This window comes from Pinus tabuliformis, chromosome 9 (genome assembly GCF_031772625.1).
Source record: "Pinus tabuliformis cultivar Carrire ecotype Pingquan chromosome 9, CPIR1, whole genome shotgun sequence".
Lineage (NCBI taxonomy): Eukaryota > Viridiplantae > Streptophyta > Pinopsida > Pinales > Pinaceae > Pinus > Pinus tabuliformis.
The window spans coordinates 894,833,562-894,856,875 of NC_142307.1; the positions used below are offsets into that span (position 1 = coordinate 894,833,562).

The 23,314-nt window shown below is 36.0% G+C and overlaps 1 pseudogene; it reads right to left on the reverse strand.

Moving 5' to 3' along the window:
- Positions 1 to 336: 336 nt before the first annotated feature.
- LOC149151646 (serine--glyoxylate aminotransferase pseudogene) lies at positions 337 to 2,469 on the reverse strand (annotated as a pseudogene).
- Positions 2,470 to 23,314: the final 20,845 nt, after the last annotated feature.

Consider the following 23,314-nt stretch of genomic DNA (forward strand, 5'->3'; position numbering starts at 1 on the left):
TCATATTCCCTAGTTGAGTACTTGAAGCATTTTAGAGCTTATGTGAGCTTACGCCTTTCCCATCAAGGACATAAAGGTTCGTGATGGCATCTCTTACCTTTCCTTTCCTTCGGATGCATTTTGATTGTTTGATTTCTCACTTGACCTAGCCGAGGCATCTCACTTACACAAATACAGACACCTCAAGAGACATGAACACAGGCACCAGCCATCCCCTTAAGAGTGTAGGATTTGGATGGTTTTAAAATGATAGGTGGGTTATTTAAACCTACAAACCCTACAAATATGAACCTGAATTCACCTACCAACACCTACAAACAGATTTTTATATAGGTCTCAATGGAGCACTAGAGTTTCAAAGCCAAAATTAAGCATTGAAGGAAGTAGGGTACCAATGAGACATCCCAATAGTTGCAACTATGGCATGACTACCAAGGAGAGAAAATCAAATAATATGTAGATAGAATAAAATAAAGTTTCCCTCAATACATAAGCCATGATTACAACATGTATAAATAATAATGTGTTAAGGTTGGGGACTACTTATATACCATACCTAAAATGACTTGCCAATGATCTCGTTAGAAGTATTTGTAAGTTAAACAGTTACTTAAAAGCCCTCCCTCCATATAATGTTTGGTTGCATTAGCAGTAAATTGCAACCATAATTATAAGGGAATATATGTAAGGTTTCAACACAATATTGATTCCAGCCCAAGTGTAAGAGGATCCAAATCGTATGAAATTATAATAGCTAACAAGGGAAGTCAAGTCTGCTACCGAGCACCCTAAAAGTAGGATCTTCATATAGATACTAATGTTTCATTAATTTTGATATTCATAAGAATATTTATGTATCTTTACAGTGTTAAGAGGGTAGCACCAATTCTGATATTCTCAAGAATTTCTTGCAGACATGCTCTAAAACTATCCATGCTCTGAATTCGTGTTCTACAATTAGCAAAATATTTTTCCTGACAGGGACTCTGGAAGTTTCATTTTCATTATTTATATCCTTATACCCTTGGCGAAGGAGTTCACAGCCTCCCTTAAACTTAAACAGTGATTGTATTAAACAATTAAAACTCACATTCTTTCGTGTAATTGTGACACAATTTCAACAACAAATTTCTTCCCAAAATTCAAATAGGGAATGTAACTAAGCCTAGAAATGGATTGGGTTTTCTATCACCTTGATAAACTGACCTACATGCACCTAGTTTTCACTTGATCATAAAAATGTCCTACAACGACTAGAAATCACTTGTGTCATGAAATCCATAGTTAATTTTTCTCTATCATAACGGATTGGAAAACATATTCCATTCTTTGATTGGGATTAAAGTTGTGGTGTTAACAAACTCAAATGGAAAACTTCCATTGTTTAAGGCCATTATTTTACAGATGTCAGGAGTACATAAATCATAGGTTCTTTGCCAATTATCACTACAAAAATAAAATAAAGACATTCACATTGTCTTAGGATTCTATTCCTAAAAAACAAAGAATGAAAGAAATGGTTACTCAATAATATTCTTATGGACAAATTTACTTGCAGTATCTATAGATATGAATTTTTGTGTCTATTTGCATTATTTCATTATTCCATACTAATTAATTTCACATGGACTTATGTGGGGCAAAACTTTACGTCATTCATGCTTCCTAGGTTTCTTGTTTTGAACATCTTTCCTACCACTTTATTGATCCCTGATCCCAAACTCAAATTGAATCCCTTCCACACTCCTTTCACATTCTTTGTATTATCAATATAAGGGGGAACAACTAGTTGTAACAATGTCATGGTACCATTCATCCTTTTTAGTGTAGTTCTTCAACAGCCATGCTTCAATGACAAGCCTAGAAATCTAATTTAAAAAATCAATGCTAGCAACTTCAAATACACCAGACCGCAAATATATGACATAATGTTATTGAACCAATATCTATACTAATGAACTTCAGGTAAACGAATAAATTGTAGAATTTTCTAATAGTGGCAATTTAGGCCAAATTCCATATTTTATGAGCATGCCCATTCCAAAAGTTAAAAAGAAGAATGTATTGGCCAAAGTAAAATTACCTTGTTGTCTTTCCTAAGTGAGTGAGTGCGCCTTGTAATGACATTATCTGAGCATTCCTCAAATAATAAAAGGTCGAAAGCTGTCCGTGATCCATATAAGAGTTGAATTGATAGCGTGTAGGGCCAATACATCCCCAACTTGTAGAACTTTAAATAGTCATTTCTGTGAAAAAAACCCTTAAAGACTTTGTAGACTTTGCTACTTCTAAGGAATTTGGGCTTGCACACATAATAAAAACACCTCTTAGCAAGGAAAGATCCCTTTGAGAACCTGTTAGCACTACATCCACTACCGAATCATCCATACAAAATTCAATGCCACATATAGAAGCCAGACCACCCGGAAGAAATAAATAAATATCCATGCATTCATCTACAACCCCCATTCCAATATCATTACTTAAAAGTGAACTTATTATTTAAAAAACAACAGAGTCATTTTTCTTATGATTATAGGTATGGGCATAACTTGACTGCAAGTTCTGAAAATATGAGGGATAAGAAGGGAATCAAATCATTTATTTCACTCTTGTCCATCTAATTTCTGTAATATATAATCAAGATAAGGATTGCATTTTTATATCTAGGTTCTCTTATCTGTCTGATTTCTAAAATATGCTAGAATATATAATCAAGATAAGAATGGCCTAATTATGAGCTAGCATCAAAAACATTTTTTCCCCTTACCCAGATTTAGTAAGGGTAATTTCAAATGACATGCTAATATTGAGAATAAACCAAGCACAATGATAGAACTACACCCTCAACACAATACAAGAAAAAAGGTCATTGGTGAGGGTCATGCATGTGATAGACCTTTAAGGTCCGTCACCAATGTCGCATATGGTGACGGTCTTTAAAAAAGCGTTGTTGTAAGTATATATAGTGATGGTACTTCAAGGTTTGTCACCAAATCCATTTTCAATGACACTTTTGGTGAGGGTCAATAAAGGTCTGTCACTAATTCTCCCTTTGGTGACACTTTTAGTGAGGGTCGTTAAAGTCCCATCACTGATTCTCTCTTTGGTGACACTTCTAGTGACGATCTCTTATTGACTGTCACCAATGATCTTTTTGGTTACTTTTGGTGATGATCAATAAATTTTCATCATCATTGATCATTCCAATAAGTTTTTGATGACGCTTCATGCTTGTGACGGACCTTAAACCAATGGCGCATATGGTGACAGTCTTTAAAAAAATGTTGTCAGTGTATATAGTGATGTTCCTTTAGGGTTTGTCACCAAAGCCACTTTCAATGACACTTTTGGTGAGGGTCGTTAAAGGCCCGTCACTAATTCTCTCTTTGGTGACACTGTTGGTGTGTTTCATTAAAGGCCCATCACTAATTCTCTCTTTGGTGACACTTCTAGTGACAATCTTTTATTGACCCTCACCAATGCTCTTTTTGGTTAATTTTGTTGATGGTAAAAAATGTTTTTCTTCATTGATCATTCCAATGAGTTTTTGATGATGCTATGTACCTGTTACTATATTTTTTGTCAAAATATAATGATTTAATACCATTGTTGTGGAGTCTTTTTCATTATGTGTCCAAGGTCATAGTGGTTATAATAGGCATTAAATTTGTTAAGAAGTAATTAGTGTGTATCATTTTCCTCAAGTCATAAGAATATAGTTTTCCTATGAGTCAACACATGATTCATCTCTATTACATTTATTATCTAGAAAAATTCCTTTAAATAAAGTTCCACTAGTGTGTGTAGGAACTATATTATTTAATACATAATCAAGCTCTGTCAATTCTATTAATGAGAGATACCTAGAATTCCTCAACACTCATGGCACACCTTAACATGCTTTGGAACAATACACTAACATTCCTTGACACCTCGCATGTCTTGGAACATCTTTGTACCTAGAACATCTTGCCATTTGTAGGATGCCCAAGCACATGTTGGAATGCTCTAGCATAGCACAACACTCCCCTATCATGTGTTGGCATGCCCTGTAGTCCCTAGCATGCCCTCGAACACCTTGGCCTAATATTGCATTCACAAACATTAGCACTTGGCACACATTGGCGCCTGGCATGTATTGAAACATATTATTACTGTGCCTATCATGCCCCTTTTGAAAAATATAAAGTCCTCACTTATTAACCCTCTTATGCATTCATTTCCTTGCATTTTATCTTGGTTATTCATTTTTTTTCCTTGAAACTCCTTGATGCATATTGGCATAATCTAGCGCTCTGCACATCCTACCATGTCTTAGCACCTTACATTCCTTGGCACTATTTGGCACATGTTAGCACACCCTGGAACTACCTAGCACACTCTAGCCTTGGCATGACAGCTAACACTCATTGACACTCCCCGTCACACCCTCATATTCATTCACTTCCATGCATTTTGACCTAGTGCTCCCTTGTGTTGTCCTTGTACTCCCCAACACTCCTTAGCATGCATTGGAACTCTCTAGCACACCTTAGCACTCTTTGATATCCTCTACCACATCATATCATGCATCACACTTCATGATGCACATTGGGACTTAGCACGTGTTGTAAATTGGTGAGTCTTAGCATGTTTAGCATGCGTTAAGATGACTTGGTATGCTTTGGCATGGTTTAATATTAAATTTGTTTGAGATCAATTATTGGAAACTATATGAGAAGAAACAGAGGAAGATTTGACACTTAGAATGCATTGACACTTGTCACTTGGCACTTATCCGCACCTAATGTTGGTGTGAATACCCACTTTGCGCACCTTGGCATCTAGAACATCTTCGACGTATGTTGCCCTGACACTCTAGCATGACTTAGCACTGCCTATCATACCATGTAACTCCCTCCTTAGCACACCTGGAACTCGCTAACACTCCCTGTCGCACACTCTTATTCATTGATTTCAATGCATTTTTACCTAGTTCTCCCTTGTGTTTCCCTAGTACTCCGCAACACTCCTTAGCACACATTGGCGCACCTTGGAACTTGACACACCTTGGTATGCTTATCTATCATACCTTGTCACTCCCTCCTTAGCACACCTAGAACTCATTGAGACTTCATTTCCATGCATTTGAAACTGGTTCTCCCTTGTGTTTCCCTGGCACTTCGTCCTCACACTCCCTTGCATGTGTTCACGCCACACCTTGGCACCTGACACATCTTGGCATGCCTATAATACCTTGGAATTTTCTATCATGTGGTAGGACCTCCTAACATTCCCTCAAACACCTTCTTAGTCCCTAGATTTTACTCCCTTGTAGATAGCCTTACTTTTTTTGCGACTTGGGAACCCAACCAAGTCATTGGAAAAACAAATGTTGTGCCCAACCCAAAGTCTCCATTTGTCTGAAACTTCTTTGTCCAACACCTTATTATAACCATAGGATTTCCTCCTACAAGTATTATTTTGACCTTCTCCTAACACACTTTATCCTTGAGACACTTGGAATCAATTTACACTCCTTGGCACATGCTCTTATTTGTCAATTTCCATGCATTTTGACCTAGTTCTCCCTTATGATGTTTTGGCACTCCCTAACACTCCTCAACATTCATTGAAACTATCTGGCATGTGTTAGCATGCATTTTCAATCCTTTGCACACCCCGATAGTCCTTAATTATCATGCCCTCACCCCTTACTTTTTTTGGGACTTGGGATCCCAACCAAGTCTTTCCTCGACTACAACAACCTGACCAAGTTACGGTTACTACAACTAGATTGTGCCTTGTTCACCTAAGAACTGAATATAACTCATCTTAGGCTACTCGTGTCCAATTTCAACTTATCCCACTTAACAAGTTACAAGTTACCAAGTCAAGGCTCACATCTAACCATGGCCATAAAACAACGAAGAAAAAATATAGTTTACATCTTGGCATGCCACAACATCTTCCACATCTAAAAATCCCTTGGAAAAATAGTTTACATATTCTTGACTTGGGATTTCTTGTTTTGTAAATGTGACCCTTGACTATGCCATTAATACCCTCCAAAACATTCTTAAATGATTGGAACTCCTCTTCGTGTGTGAATCTAGTGAAATATTTGACTTGTGCCTTAGGCAATGTAAAGGATACCCTTAATAGAAAACATGCATACAAATTTGTAGCCAAGTTCCCTAAATGTGATATGTTTCCACTTGTGGAATTGTGCTTCCAAATATGTGAACTCAACAATAAAACACACCTTAAAATAAATAATTTCTCTCAACATGTGAAAGAAAAAGTAACCCTTACCCTAGTCTTCCTCTGTTGAAAATTTGGGCCTCTTATCACAAGGTATCTTCTCTTCTTTGGAAAGAGGACATAAACAAGATTTTAGATGTTTCTAAATGGAGTACTCTTCACCTATGTCGTTCTCCTTTGTGCCATGTGATACAAATGCCAATTTTCATATTCTTTACTATGACGTTATTCTTTTATACATGTGACCCTTGACTATGCCATGAAATTCTCCGAAATATTTTTAAAGTATGGGAGCACCTCTTCATGCATGAAGCTAGTGGAATGCGACAAGTCATCCAAAATTCCTCCAAGTATGTGATTTGTGCCTTAGGAAATGTTAAAGGTACCCTCAATGGAAAAACACATAAAGGTTTCTGGCCAAGTTCCCTAAATGTGAGAAGTTTCCACTTGTGCAATTGTGCCTCCTTTTGATGCTCAAATTGGCACCCTAACTATGAAAGACTCACAAGGCGTCACTTTGGGTCAACTCAGGGTTGTTGGCATTGTCACCTTATCAACAAATCCTCTCACTTTGGATTACTTATTGAATCTTGGGGGTAACCCAAAGCACAAATTATGGTGTCTTTTATGTGACTAGATCATTAGCACTGAAAACGATCTTTACATTGGATGGCTCAACATCTTGACGATCCCTATCCTATTGACCAAAATTTTTTGGTTCTCTTCATTATGGAAACAATACTATCTCCAACGCCATTATTCGATGAATGTCTACACAACAGGGACCCTATGAGCCAATCATTCATGTTGTCATTGTAGTGCCCACATGACACAAACATTTAATGATCTATCATAGCCAAACACTTTATGATGGGTTTCAAAGATACCCAACCTATGGCAACAAGCTACATTCTATTGCGAAAGCCTGTAAGCAGTGGAAGAATTATATTCTACCAAACGAAATGACCATCCATACCAATTGTAGGCCTTTTACTACTCTAGATAATCCTTGGGAGTTAGTGCCCCTGTATTTTATGTCATGTTTGCCCTCAACCGAGCATGGAAATAGATGCGGTTTTGTTGTTGTTGATTGCTTCCTTGGGATGGGATTTTTGGCACCTTTCAAAAATATTGTCACAAAAAAAATCCACTCATAAGTTCTTCTTCAAGCATATTTTGGTTTACTTTGGGTTTCCAAATACCATATTTCTTCATAGGTATAATAGGTTCCTTAGTATTTTTTGGTTTAACCTTTGGTCCATGATGGACATCAAGCTTGACCAAATCCACTACCTTCGATCCCTAGATTGATAAATAGAAAGTAGTAGTCAATAGGATTATTATAGATGTCTTTAGAGTATACAATTTTGAGCATCCACATACACGTGTTGAAAGCCTTCCATATTTTCAACATAAATTCGAAATAACTCTTCATATTTCTAGTGCCACAAGCCTTTTTAGGTGTGCTTGGGGTCCCAACAATTGGCACAAATTGATGTAGCTATATTCATGTTATAACACATGAAGATACCTCCTATGCTTGGAATGAGATAAGTAAAGAAACCAATTTTGAGTAATGTATCCTACAAATTCAACAATGAATTCACGATAGTTTGTAGAAAGTTGCAAACTCCAAGTACAAGTAGATACACAATCCATTGGGTTCAACATAAGCTTCAAGTTAGTGATGAGTTGTGGTTGGACTTCCATAAAGGGAAATTGAAAAACTCCTATAAGAAGCTCATGCCACTTTGACACAAGCCTTACACTATCACTAAGGCTATGAGTGATAAGTCTTTTGAGGATAACCATAGGATGATTTATATTACTTCAAAAGTAGGTATATGTTAAAATGATTTATGCTTGATGGGGTATAGGTCTAGAAAATGTTCCTCTAAACAAATAAAAGAAATGATCACACCATTACCGACATAAATTATTGCGATATTCTATTTGACAATAGATAATTACACAAGAGATTTGAAAATTTGACATTTTTAAAATTTATTTTATATCAAAGCATATGGATCATTATGACTAATTTTTTTAAATATTACACCGCTCTAATATTATATCTCTTATGACTAAATTTTTTAAATATTATCACTCTAATATTATTTCTCCTATGACTAAATGTTTTAAATATTATCACTCTAATATTATTTCTCTTACATGCTCCAAGTTTGAGATTTGAGAAGATCATTACAGACAAGCCATATCTCTACCTTGCTTGTTATACAATCCTCTCTACCTCGGATTTCCATAACCCAAAATGTTTTTCTATCCATTTGGGGGATGAAATTTCCTCCGCCAATGCAGGAGTGAGAGTGGGAGTGGGAGTGGGAGGGCGGTTGAACCACTCTTGCAATCTATCTCAATATCAAAGAATACCCAGAAGCAAGCACAGACGAATAGGAGGGATCAGATTCAAACCCCACCATCACGGTTGTTGTGACGATGTTCTTGAAGGCGTTAGGGTGAAAACGTCAACCGAGATGGATTGAAGAAAACTCCATTGCATGTTGCTAAGGAGTTCATGGATGTAATGAGAGGTATGCATTCAATATGCATGTTTATGGATTGGATGGCCTCCTATTATCTATTACTGGTGTTGTTGGTAGCTATTAAGGACAAACATCAAAACTCTTTTCACTTATGTTCCTGTACTTCTTGGAAAAATTCTCCTTAATCATGGTCTTTCTTGTGCCCTTCTTTTACCAGGAAAAGGTTATATTTTTATTCATGGATATTATTATAAAATACTAGACCTATTCATCTCTAGAAATTACCTCTAAAAAACTATGCATCGTTTGCTTCTTTCTGTTGTTGCATACCTCCAGGTAGGCTGGCGTACAGTTCTGATACAAAAAATTTAAACAATCCTCTCATACAAAAAATGTACCTTCAACTATGAGAAATAAAAAAAGAATCCAAGAGTCCACTGATCAAAGGAAAGGAAAGTGGGACTATTTAGTTTGCAACCCATTTAAATCATCTTAAACAATCCATTCTCTAGGCTAAAGATCAAGAGCTTTTGATAGGAGATCTACCCCTTGACTCATTTCTCTAGAAATTTGAGCAAAGGAAACCTGGGCAAGCACATCAACTATATCAAGAATTTCCTCATTAGTGATGGTAGATTGTAGAGTATACTACCTGGATTTTAGGCATTTGTGGTTCATTTCTTTTGAGCTTAGTCTCAGAGTATCCATAGTAGAAACCATATTTCTATCAATGTTTCAAATCCCAACAGGGATCCATCATCAGGACCAATATGAATGATGATAGAAGAAGAGCTTTGTGAAAGGATAAATAGTTAAAGAAATATTTTTATTTGAAAGTCGGCTAATAAATTTATTTTAATTTTTTATTTTAATTTTAATTTTTAATTTTTATTATTAATAATAATTAATATTCTAGATACTAAATAAATTATTATTATTATCATTTATAATTTATGATTATCATAATTAAATTATTCTTATTTATAGATTTTATTTTTATTTTTAAATAGTACTAGTTTTAAATTTTCTACAATTAATAATAATAATTATTAATTTATTAAGAATAATATCTATTTATTTTTTTATTTTTTTTAAGAATCAAATTTAATTGATAATAACTTTTATCATAATTAAACTATTCTTATTTATAGATTTAATTGTTAAATAATACTAGTTTAAATTTTTTATTTAGTTTTTAATTATGAAAATATTTCATAATAATAATTATTAATTTATTAAGAATAATAATTATTTTTATTCTATTTTATTTTATTTTATTTTAATTTTATTATATTTCTATATTATAATAAAATAACATAAATAGATTTTATTCTTTGTTAGAAACTGATTATTATTATGATTGATTTGTTAATATTATTATTACTATTATTATAAGTAATAATAGTATTCAATATTGAATACTATTATTAATAAATTATTAATATATGAATAATATTCAATGTTAATAATTAATAAATTAATAATAATTATTCATAATAATAATTATTTTATTCTATTTTATTCTCTTGATTTATTTTATAGCACATTGAGAATTGTCAAATATTAGAAATTCTAGAACCCCATATTTTGCTGCTAGAGTTTAGATAAGCTTTAGTGCCATCAGCTTAGCCTTGTTGTTGAACCCTTTACCAATGCCTGCCTTAAATCTGATTACATGAGACTCACTGGTATGCAAAATGCTTCCTACCCCTCTCAGTAGGGATCACCTTGAGAGGTGCCATCAAAATAGGCCCAAGGCTTTGAGCGATCAATTTTGTTATCTGCAATAGGATTGGAGTAGCACATTGGACAGTCTTGTTCACTAAATATTTCAAATCAGAATGGTCAGTGAAAAACTTGAATGGGCCTGCTAGTAAACAGTTTATGATTTTTTGGAGTGAATAGACCATCGCAAGTGCCTCCCTCTTAGTTGTAGTATAGTTCTTTTTTGTTGTGGAAAATTTTCTATTGGTAAAATAAATCGGGTGGTTGAGGCTGCCTTCCCCCGACTGAGCTAGAAAAACACCTATAGCAATGCATGATGCATAAATGTGAACATGGCATAAATGTGAACATGGAACTGTTTGTTCCAGTCAGGGTAGACTAGGATCAATGTAATTACTAGTTTTTATTTTATGATGTTGAGTGCACCCTCACATTCTTCTGACCACATGAATCATCCAACCTTCCTCAATATCTTTCCCATCAGTGTAGTAATCGAGGCATAGTTGCAAATAAACCTCTTGTAGTACCCGGTATTTCCTAAGGTGGATTTGAGTTGTTTTACACTTGCAGGTGGGTCCATATTCATGATCACTGCAACCTTAGAAATATCTACACATACTCCTTCTTTCCACACTATGTGGCCCAAACGTGTGGTAAAAGGGACTACAAATATGCAGTACTTATTTAGATTTAGCGAGATCTATAGCTGTATACATCAATTGAACATGATTTTGAGCAGACTGGATTGTTTCTTCAACATATTATAGACTGTCCAGTCATCCATATAGACTTCTAGGAACATGTGGATGTAATCTCTAAAGGCAAAAATCACAATTCTTGACAAGACCGTAGGTGCATTCTTGAGACCGAATGACATAATATGATAGGAATAATATCCCCATTTCATGGTAATGTAGTTTTCTTCTTATCCTATTCCATGATCCTAACTTGGTGATAACTAAAGAATCCAACTGTAAAAGAGTAAGCCTCATTCCCAACTACATTATCTAGAACTTCATCACTGAATGGTGTACCAAAATGATCATGCACACAACCATTTTTCAGACTACGGTAGTCCACATAGACCCTTATCTCTATAATGTCTTTCTTTTCTCATATCACAATTGGACTTACCCACTCTGCCTCATCCACCATAAATATAAGCCCTACTACTAGCATCTTGTCTATTTTTGTTTCACTTTCTCCTTAACCCTTGGTTTCAGTGGACATGGTCGATGCTTTCCTAGATTTACATCTTGTTTTATCATGATTTTCATCTCCCCTATATCTACCTTGACCCCCTTCAGTTTTGTGACCAATGAAGGAAACAATTCTTCATATTCTCTGAGGAGGTTGAAAATTTCCTTTGTAGTCTGCTTATCCTAAAAATCTCCAATTGAGGCTAACCTGGGTTTGTCATCGGTCCCGATGCTATGTTTCTGCAACTTCAATGGGAGTAAATGTGGATCATCATTGACAGGTCCATCCTTGATATCACTTTCTCCTTCGGTTTCATGAAACGAAATATGTCCTAATTCTTTGAGATCATCTTTATCCGGGTCTTTGTCCACCTTCCCACAGGGTACTACTTCATGATATCTAGACTAGTAGATATGTTGTAAAGTCTTATGATCTATGCACCCCACCATTAGATGACTTGAGGTGAGAATAATTTGCTTGACAGCCTGCAACACCTCAGTCAGCCTCTTTTTGTGGTTTAAAAATCAAAAGCTACTGACAAACTAATCAACCAAATTGTCCCAATCTCCAGTATGTTTCCTTATTTCTTCTTGTACGTACAATATTTTGGAAAGTTTCTCAGGGTGTGTATAAAACTCTGCACCCATAACTCCTTTCCAATTCCATCTCTCCTTACAATTTTGTAAATATTGTCAAGGATTAGATTCCCCCCTCTATTTGAAGAAATCTTGAGCATACTCCCCCACTTGTCTGAATCTTACTTCCATGGCTATTTTGATCTTCTCCCATTCTCAGAGGTAGTTGCAGTGAACTCCCCACCATATTGGTGGTGTTGCTTGTAATGCAACATTTATTAGAGTTACTTTATGTTCTTCAACAACCGTTGCATCAATCTTGTTGATAAATGAATTTACTTAATCTATGCCATTAAAGATAGGGAAATCTCATACCTTAGTGCATTTCCAATTGATCTGACATATTTTGGTGCAACATCTAGTGTTGATTGCATATCCACCCCACTGCTAGATATCCCAATTTCCATTGGTAGGGGTTGGTCCCTATCACCTTCCGAACCCACTTTGGTTGCGTCCGTCTACATTCTCCCTCTTCCAAATCTCTTAAAACCACTCCTTCTTGTTGAAATTTCTTCCATCGCCTTTTAATCACCCACATGGAGCTTAGCCATTTTTGAACTATCCATGCTATCCTTTGTGCTCTTAGATCCCTGGCCTTCGAAAGTCATGTTCATCCATCCTCGTGACATTCTCATAGTTCCCTTCTTAGTAGAATCCTTCCCTTTAGGTCCTTCCTAGGTGTTTACATTGTCATGCTTGGGTTCTGGAACACCAACAAGCACTCTTCCACCATTAAAACCTTAATCCACAGGGTAGCCTCTTTCTGTAGCTTCCCTTGCAACCCGGATCAAGACACGACTTTAGCTTTCAAAAAACACTGATGACTTTCTGCTACAAATTCAATAATATACCCTTCCATCATGGTTTGTACCTAGAAATCTACCACTCTCGTTAGATTTGTATCAAGGCAATGTAGCATAGGGAGATCCGCTTGAGTCCAGGTGCGATGAGATGGGTTTTGTCAATTGGAATTTCCTTTCACTTGCAATGTATGCAACTAGTTGTAAACTTCTTCTAGGAACTTGCACCAGAATATCTTGTATTGATCACTAGCTAACTTCAAATACAAGATTTCTTCTCCAATAGTTCGTCGACAGAGTTGATCTTGCTGAGAAACAAACTAGTCAACTTGTTCATTCCACCAGTTTGGCAGTTCTTTCTTAAAGATCCTCTATGCGATATTCCAAACCCCATTTTCAAATTTCAGGTCTTGGCAACAGAACCATTTTTTGGCACATAAATAACAACAAGTTCGAGAAACCCAGTTTTGGAATAAGGGCTAACAAGGCTCTGTTGTATTCTAGCACAATGCTATCATTTTCACCTTACCCAAAATGGGTAAGGAGTCTCACCCAAAGCATGTTGCAACCTTAGTTAGATGGGGGTTGAGATCTAGTATCAGGGAGAATCATATTAGAGAATCAAGAACGGTGAACATTGAATCATTCTACAAGGAAGCCTGATCGCAACAATCCATATATACCGTAATAGAGAGACTACTTAAAATATGAGCATACATAAAAACCTTAAAGAACCATAATAACATGAAACTGACACACAATGGTCCCAATAGCAGTCTTCATCATTTAGCTGAGTGGTGAATACCTTACATCAGGCTCAAGGCCTCTTTATCAACATAACAATACGAAGGTTTATGGAATGATAGATATAAAGAAGTCTCATAGCTCCACAAAAACAATGGTAACAACATCAATAACAAAAAAAACCATTTGTGGTTCTCCTTTCTACCTTTTGACTCATCTCTACATGACATCCTGAACTGTCAGTCCCTTCTTACGATCTTTTTCTTCTCCCTTGCTTAGATTTCCTTTCTCTTTTCCTGCCTAGTTGTATCTGATCCTTCCTACCATCCCTCTGCAATTGCTACTCTTCTGCAATTTCCTTCCTTTTTCTGGGATGTTATTACCGCAACTCTCCAATTTGTTTCTAGTAATGTCAACATTTCAACAAATTCATGTATGAAATATCATTAACGTTAAAAAAATTAAAAAATAGATACAAGAATATTTCATGCATTGTGGATGGTTCCATATTTAGATGGTAATATTTTTCCCCTCTAACCTTAATTATGATGTAACCAAAATCATGGAAGGTGTGTGCACCAAAAAAGTAAGATAATGAGGCCATTATATATTCACCCTAATCTTCATGGTAATGTTGAGGCCATATAGAGTAGTTTGATAGGTTATTTATTTTAGAAAGGGCATGTCCAAAGTATGATTTGGAAGGAACAATGAGGCTTAGTAACTCCATATGCATGTATATAGCTTCCATTCTTAGTTATATATCTATTACCAATCAACTCCAAGGAAACCACAATTGTGGAGGAGAACCCGAGGCACTCCTTCTCAAAGATAATTATAGAGTGTGGCAATAAAGTCATTAAAAACCCTAGGATAGTAGTGAATATGCTTCAAATTCTAAATATTTTGGAAAAAATACATTGATTTCAAGATACATTCTACATCCAACCTAAGGATATGTTAGGGAATGGGTTGAAAGAACATACTCAACAATCCAATAGGTAGGAGAACATAAATAATTTGAAACATTAGCCAAGTAAATGATTCTTGTTCTTACCTATTGCATGGACCAAGTTGTTGGAGATGATCTCCACTACATTGAAGATGGTTTTGTCTTCATAGATCCCTAGAGCACAAGGATCCAATTCTTGTAGAAATGGGTTATGTGTTCCTCTCCATATGATATGCTTATTAGGAGCATGGACTCTTAAGCTACCAACTTGAAACTCTAAGTGGAGTACCACCCCTAGCTAAATTGCTTGAATGATTTTGATGTTATCTCATCACTTCATTAGTGTTTTAGTGTTCATTGGTTTCTCTATAATATTAGGCTTTCATTGGTAGCTCACAGTGTCAATCCATTCGGATATCTCAAATCTACTTACTAAGTGTGACCTATTTTTGTTATGAACAATAACATTCCTCCATGAATGTCAATAAAGAGGGATAATATTGTCATGTATTGTTCCAGGTATTTGTTTAGAATAGTTTGAAAGGCCTTGTTCATGAGAAAGTTAGTGAAAGATAAACATTGTAAACTTTTACAGTATTGAACAATTTCTCCAAAACCTTCGAGTGGAGGTTTCTTATCACATGATCTAATTTGTTGGGATCAATAATATACATTATAAACAAGTGAGAAGAGATAAATTTAGATTCTTGCAACAATAACCAACATTTCATTTGTCATTTGACCAAAGAAGTTAGTACATATAAGGTGAGGCTAGGCCAACCCCGTAAAAATAATGATAAGGCCTTACTCTTTTGTAGTTCCTTGACCACAAGGGTCTAATTGAAAAACACATAGTTCCTTTAAATATTTGTGGGTTGAGGCAATCAGTTCAAGCACTCTAACTTCAAGATAATCCAATATTTGTAATTTTTTACAATAATAAATCCATTACGCACACTCATCATAGAGTTGGGCAGAGAGGGAGAATTATTGATTGATTCCAACCTTGTAAATGAACAACCTTGCTACTCATTAGTTAGACTCCCCACCGCCAGTTGAAGAGGTATATGTGCCTTGAATCAAGGATGATAGCTTAACACAATCTATCAACACTTGAACATAGTTTCCACGGATCTCATGGACAAAATATGGAGACATTCATTGAATCTTAGCAAACATTTTCTGATAATCTACTTGATCTATAGGTAGTAAGGCTTCAATTTTTTCCATTTAATGGGAAATCTCACCCAAAAAGTCAACCATTGAAGAATTGATCCTATGTTAAATCTCACCTACCTTCTCATTTTTAAGATCTTTGTGAGTTTTCACCTATGACCCTTAAAGTTAGTTCCCTTTATCACCTTGAATGGTGGATTAGAAGGTGTTGCAATAGGAGGAAAACTCCATTCCAATTTACCTTTGTCAAGACCTTTAGAGACACCTGTAATCTATACCCCTCCTTTGATTGAACATGAAATTTTGTTTTTTCCACTTCTTTTACAAACCCTCCCTTCAAGGAATTCCTCATAGGAAGAGCTTGTGGTTGAAATATTATGAAAAGAATGGGGCATCGTATCTCTTTACAGGGTTTCAAGGGATGGGAATTGGAAAATAATTGTGTTATCCTCTATAACCCTTAAGACCTTATCAACACATAAGTGAAACAACAAATTGCTATCTGAACCAAAAGACAAATCTCAAAGTTCAAGGCCAAACTCAAATATAAAGAATCACACCATGGATTAAGCATTGGAATTAGGTTTTGGTAGAATCAAGGACTTCCTTTCAAGACAATGATCTTGTTTTTATAATTCTAAAATTAAAGGTTTAAAACACACGTTAAAAAGGGGATATTTTAACCTTAGCCTTTGCAACCTTTTCCCAAGACGAATATATTTAATCGACTATCTTGGATATATTAGGTCTTAGATTTATAGAGTACCCAATCATTTCTTTTAAGGCCAACTCCCTATATCCAACTAAAATTTAGTCCTATTGAATATGAAACTTGAAAAATCCTACTAATAGGAGACATTTTTCATTCCTTTTGATTTATTTACAACAAACTTTAGTGCCTCTACTTTCTTATCTTCCTCTTCCATTCCCCAACAAAAAATAATTAATCTTATATCATAAACACTATATAGGTAAGCATTCGAATCATTTTCCTCAACTCATGGGATCCCTTTACACATCAACCCATGCAAGTGGACCTAAGTCCGTGGTACAACCCATCACACTCTAAGATGGTTCTAATTGTCTCTTCAAAACTAGGGCATAACACACCTTACAATGTGAAATGCTTACGCCATTTGAAACTCGCACGATTTTTGCCTTCATGGAACATATTCTAGCTAGTGTTAATCAAACACAATGGACTAACACCACGAACACACACCAAAAGTCCAACATAACCGTAAGATGTGGCCCACACCCAAGCACTTAGACTACACCTCCATAAAATGCACCTTCAACTTTGTATGTCCAAAAAAAATACCATTCTAATCCAATATGGCCTATTTGTTAGATTTGTGTAATCTAATCTTTAGCAAATCCTTGCACCTCCTTGACACCCCATGAGAAATATACTCCAATGGTCACCTTCCAAGTTCTAATACCTCCTTCTACAACATGAAAATAACACCTATATATGTTGCAACAACCTTTCAAACCTCTTTAGTGGGTTGCACATATATTTTGTATTTCTTCTTCATCTTGCAAACTGGTAGTGCAAGGAGAGGATATCAACTTCGATCAAAGAATGTTCACTTAATATCATTGTCAAGTTTCCTTTCTACAACTTGTCAAATGTCTTAAGTTAGCTTCAAAACTTCCCATGGTGCATAAATTTCTTTTAGACACCTCTAAGTGAGACCACAATCCCCCAACCCCTCTAACTATTCCATCTCTTCAACCCTTGTTAGGGTCTTCTTGGACATGCACCCATGCCTCGAGTAGAACATAAGAATAGCATCCCAAATGTGCATGCTCGTTCCATCTTTTAATGCCTCATGGAAACCAAATCATCACACTATTTAAAATGAAATGTTTACAACTTAAGGCAAAGCACCTACTTTTCTTATGAAAACATAAACTATGTGAGTGACTCAGAGAGGACTCCATTTTATCAAGATAAAAACATAGGGTCTTACAAACCCATTCACACAATAGTTTGAATATATTTAACGTAGGGTACATATCCTACTCCTTCCAACTTTGTCATATGACTTTTAAGAAACTAACACTTGTTTTAATTATCAAATTGGCTTACTATATAGTCTCTTTTGTTTGCACCTACTTAATATGCAAGAACACCTAAATATTTTCAATAAAAACAAGTTAAGAGTACATGTTTCCTTCTGAGAGGTCTCACATTCAAATTCCAAAGATAAAGTATGTTCACCTCCATAAACTTGCATAAAAACAATAATCTTAAAATTAAATTATTATTATTATTTTGTTAAATATGCCAAATATGCAAAAAAATGTTTTCAAACACAAAAAAAAAAACTTCCCAAGGGCGCTAGTTTCTGAAACACAACTAAACACATACTATCCAAGCAAAAATAAAATAATGTATAATGTATTTAAGTGAAAATAATATAATTTATTTATAAATTAAAATAACATATTTATAAAATAAAATAAAATAATGTAATTAAATTTTTTTTTAGGAGGGAAAATTTTAGCATATTTGAAAATCCCTCCGAGCCCCAATCTTTGTTTAAGTTCTAGAACTCATAGTATATGTTCACTTTTCACAACGCCAGAGGGAAACGAGATTTAAGAGAGTTGTGAATTAGGGTTATCGAACCCCACCAACTGATCTTCACTCCATTGACTGCGCCAAGGTATGTTTCATTTTCAATTTCATTGCATTTTCAGTGTTCCACACAGAGAGGAGATTCACTGCATTTTCAGTTTTCCACACAGAGAGGAGAGGAGTACACACACCTCAGGTCTCTGGTTCAAAATCCATTGTTTTTTTGCTTCACACTTGTATGTTTAGGCTTTAATCCCTATGCTGCATTTTGTTACTATTTGCAGGGAGGGCGTTGGCATTTGATGAGTTTGAGAAACCATTTATCATAATAAAGGAGCAAGAGAAGAAAACCCAAATGATGTCAGTCCAGAGCCTCGACGGTGATGTCACCACTAGTATGTTATTTTTCCATTTATTCATTCTCTATTTTTAGATCGGGGAAAAACCTTAAATTATGAAAATAAGTAGAAATTCCTTAAAAATAGTATGATTTATAAGTCGAAATTATTTATAAAAAAATCTGTAGATATTCTACAAGGAGTGAAATAACCAAATACTCTATGATCTGCTCACTCTTTCAGTAAAAACCCTTAAATTATGAAAATAAGTAGAAATTACTTTAAAAACCATATGATTTATAAGTCTAAATTACTTAAACAAAATTCTATAGATGCTTGTAGCATAAACTAGTTCTCTTCCCACAACAATACAAATTCAATTGTTCATCAACCTTCAAAATTTATTCCCATTCCTTCTTTAAGTCAAGCCTATTTACTAATATGATCCCGAACTAAGCATTCCTCTGATGTGGTTGAAGATCAAATGTATACTTTAATTATCATTGGTCCAATGTCTCCCATGTGACGGGATGATTGTGGCCATTGTGTGACTATGGATAGTCAATAGAAGATTATGCAATGGCTCATAGCATCTATAATCATAAAAAGGGTTGTAACTATGGATATTAGAGGGCCTAGGTTATTAGAGTCAGATCTGGGCCCACAACAGTGACCAAACACCACCATTCAGAGTTGGAAACACACGTTGGTGCATTCTGAAGTGCGGGGGTTGGACCATCATTTATATATATGTGTAAGTTTTAACTTCGTACAAAAATTACCTGCATAAGAATTCTAAAACACAGAAAATAAACAATCTGAGAGCATAACACATAAAACACATATACACAGAGATTTTACCCTGGATCCCAAAACTGGGACTACCAGCTTGATTTTTCATTATGTTCCTTTCAATGTTACAATACATATTTATACATGCCGAAGCATCCAATACCATGGACCGAAAACCATCGCGTCCAAAACCATGGACCGAAAACCATTGTGTCAAAAACCACGTGTGTAAAACATGCACAAAACCATAGGTAGGTCCACCCAACCTAATATAGGATCCATATTAGTGGGGTTACCTACATCCCTAAAACCCCTTGTGACTCCTCCTGCTACACAATTGACGCAACGAAGGGGGGGGGCTCCGCCCCCTTCTAACCCCTTGGTTAACTAAGTGGGCTAGTCGTGGAAAGAATATAACACAACCCAACATTCTCCCACTTGTTGTTTCCATTCCACAGGGGGCCACAAGAGAGCTTAGTCATTTATCCAACCCTACAATGCCCATTGTTTCTCTACACCAAGAGAACTTCTTAGAGCTCATAGATTTTGTTAATGCATCTGCAGTATTCTTCAAAGTGTCCACCTTTACCACCGACACCTTTTTGTCTTCTATCATATCCCTCACAAAGTGATACTGAACATCAATGTGCTTTGTCTTCGAATGATATGCAGGGTTCTTTGCCAAGAAAATTTCACTTTGGCTATCACAGTCTATCCTTATAGCTCCCTGTACTAACCCCATACTTGAACACAATCTCTACAACCAAACTACTTCCTTGCTTACATGAGTGGCTGCCATGTATTCTACCTCTATAGTTGATAGTGCCACTACAGATTGTTTCTTACTCATCCAACTGAATTCACCTCCAAATAGGTTAAACACATACCCACTTGTAGATCTTCTCTGATCCAGATCTCCAGCCCAGTCTACATCAACAAAGCCATGAATATCCAACACTCTATCCAATCTTGGTCTTACTTGGTAGCACAAACCATAATCACTAGTGCCACACAAATACCTGAAAACCTGCTTCACTATTGTCTAGTGCTCCTTCCCTGCAATGTCTGGTTTATTATAGACCATCGCATACATCAAGCTACCGACTGCACTTGCATATGGAACATGGGACATGTCCTCTTCCTCTGCTTGTGTCTTGGGACACTATTCAACAGATAACTTTACACCTATAGGAATAGGAACCTTCATTGGTTTACTATCCTGCATATTAAACCTCTGCAATATTGTCTCGACATACTTCCTCTAGTTTAACCAGAGCTTCCTCTTTCTCCGATCTCTTTTAATTTCCATGCCCAAAATATAGTTTATAGCACCAAGATCATTCATGTTGCATTTGGAGGACAAATGGGTCTTCAAATCCTGGATAATTTCTTTGTCATTTCCAACTAGCAACATATCATCCACATATAAGACTAGATAAATAACATGGTCGCCAATTAATTTAAAATACACACAGTGATCTGCGTTGCTTCTGGTGAAGCCAAGTCCCCGTATAAATGTATCAAATTTCTGATACCACATCCTTGCTGATTGTTTTAGCCCATAGAGAGTCTTCTTTAACTTGCATACCAGTTCTTTCTTACCCTTCATCGTAAAGCCTTCAAGTTCCTTCATGTAGATCTCCTCTTCTAGATCCCCGTGAAGAAATTTTCTCTTCACATCCATCTATTCTACCTTAAAATCAAAAGCAGTAGCAACAGATAAAAGCAATCTAATAGAAGTTACCTTGGCAACAGGAGAAAAAATATCACCAAAATCAATTCTCAACACTTGGGAGTAACCTTTTGCTACAAACCGAGCTTTGTATTTCTCCACCTTTCCTTCTGCATTTGCCTTCTTCTTAAACACCCATTTGCTGCCAATGGGTTTCCTTCCAGTCGGGAACTCCACCAGATCCCAAGCCTCATTTTTGTGCAAAGATGCCATTTCATCAACCATGGCCTCTTTCTAGAGTTTTCCATCCTCTGAATCTACTGCTTCCTTCACAGTTCAAGGATCATCATCAGTAATAGATAACGAAAAATTTGAACAGAAAGCAGTTGGGCTATACATTTCTGGCTACCTTCTTTCTCGAACTAATCTTCTCACACTTGGAGTTTGTGGCTCTTTATATTTTGATTCGTCCTTTGTTGTAGAGTCTGATTCTTCCTCCTTTAGCGCAAAATCTATCTTCTCAGGTTCCTTTGTTTGGACTTCATGTTTAATAACATCTTTCACCTCTCTGAACACCACATCTTAGTTGTATACAACCTTTCTTGTTACTGGGTTCCAAAGCTTATAACCTTTTAAACCATCCTTATACCCAATAAAGATTCACTTTTCAGATTTACTATCCAATTTCATTCGTTTCTCCTTTGGAACATGTACATATGCATCACACCCAAATACCCTCAGATGTGAAAGAGAGAGTTTCTTACCAGTCCATACCTCTTGTGGAGTCTTATCCTCCAATGCTGATGAAGGTGATCTGCTAACCAGGTAACATGCTGTCCCCACCGCCTCTGCCCATAATTCTTGTCCTAACCCGGCACAACTTAGCATGCTTCTTGCCCTTTCCATCAATGTCTTGTTCATTCTTTCTACAACTCCATTTTATTGTGGTCTGTATGGAGTAGTATTTTTTCATGCTATACCACACTTCTTACAAAATTCTTCAAATTCCTTACTGCAAAACTCTCAACTGTTATCTGTCCTCAGCACCTTTATCTTCTTCTCTGTCTGGTTTTCCACCAGAGCCTTAAATTTGTTACACCTGTCAAAGACTTCGGATTCTTGTTAAGGAAATATATCCATGTGTTCCTTGAGAAGTCATCTATAAATGATACATAGTACACTGACTTACCCAGTGATGGAACCTTCATAGGTCCAAACAAATCACTGTGCACAAGCTCTAATATCTGTTTCGCCCTATTACCACCAGAGGGGAAACTCACCCAATTTTGCTTCCCATATACACAATTTTCATAGAAATTAGAATCTAGAGAGATATTACTCATACCTTCTACCATACCTTTACCATGAAGTATTTGAAGGCCCTTCTCTCCAACATGTCCAAGCCTTTGATGCCACAACATGGTCTTCTCTCCATATACCACTAGATTTTCTGCTCCACTTTTAGGAACCATGGAACTGTTGCACCCATCAACAATACTGCTACCTTGCAGCTTGTACAGAGTTCCAATTCAAACTCCCTACATCAATACCAGTGCCCCTCGAACCATCTTGCAAGTATCCTTCTTGAACACTGTTTTTAGACTTGCATCATCCAACTTGCTTACAGAAATCAAATTTCTGGCTAATGCAGGAATATGCAGAACACCCAAAAGTGTTCTAGCCCTTCCACCTTGCAACTTCGACTTTACTTTTCCGCGACCAATGATTCTAGTCTTCCTGTCATCCCCCAAGAAGACATCACCACCATCATATTTTTCATACTTCCAGAACCACTCTCTCTATGGAGTGAAGTGAAAGGATGCACCTAAGTCAATCAACCATGCCTCATGATCTACATGTGTACTTGAAGAAGCCAAGTACACATCCCCACCATTATCTGAGGTGGTTTTCACCTCTGCAGGAGGAGCATCATCAGATCCATT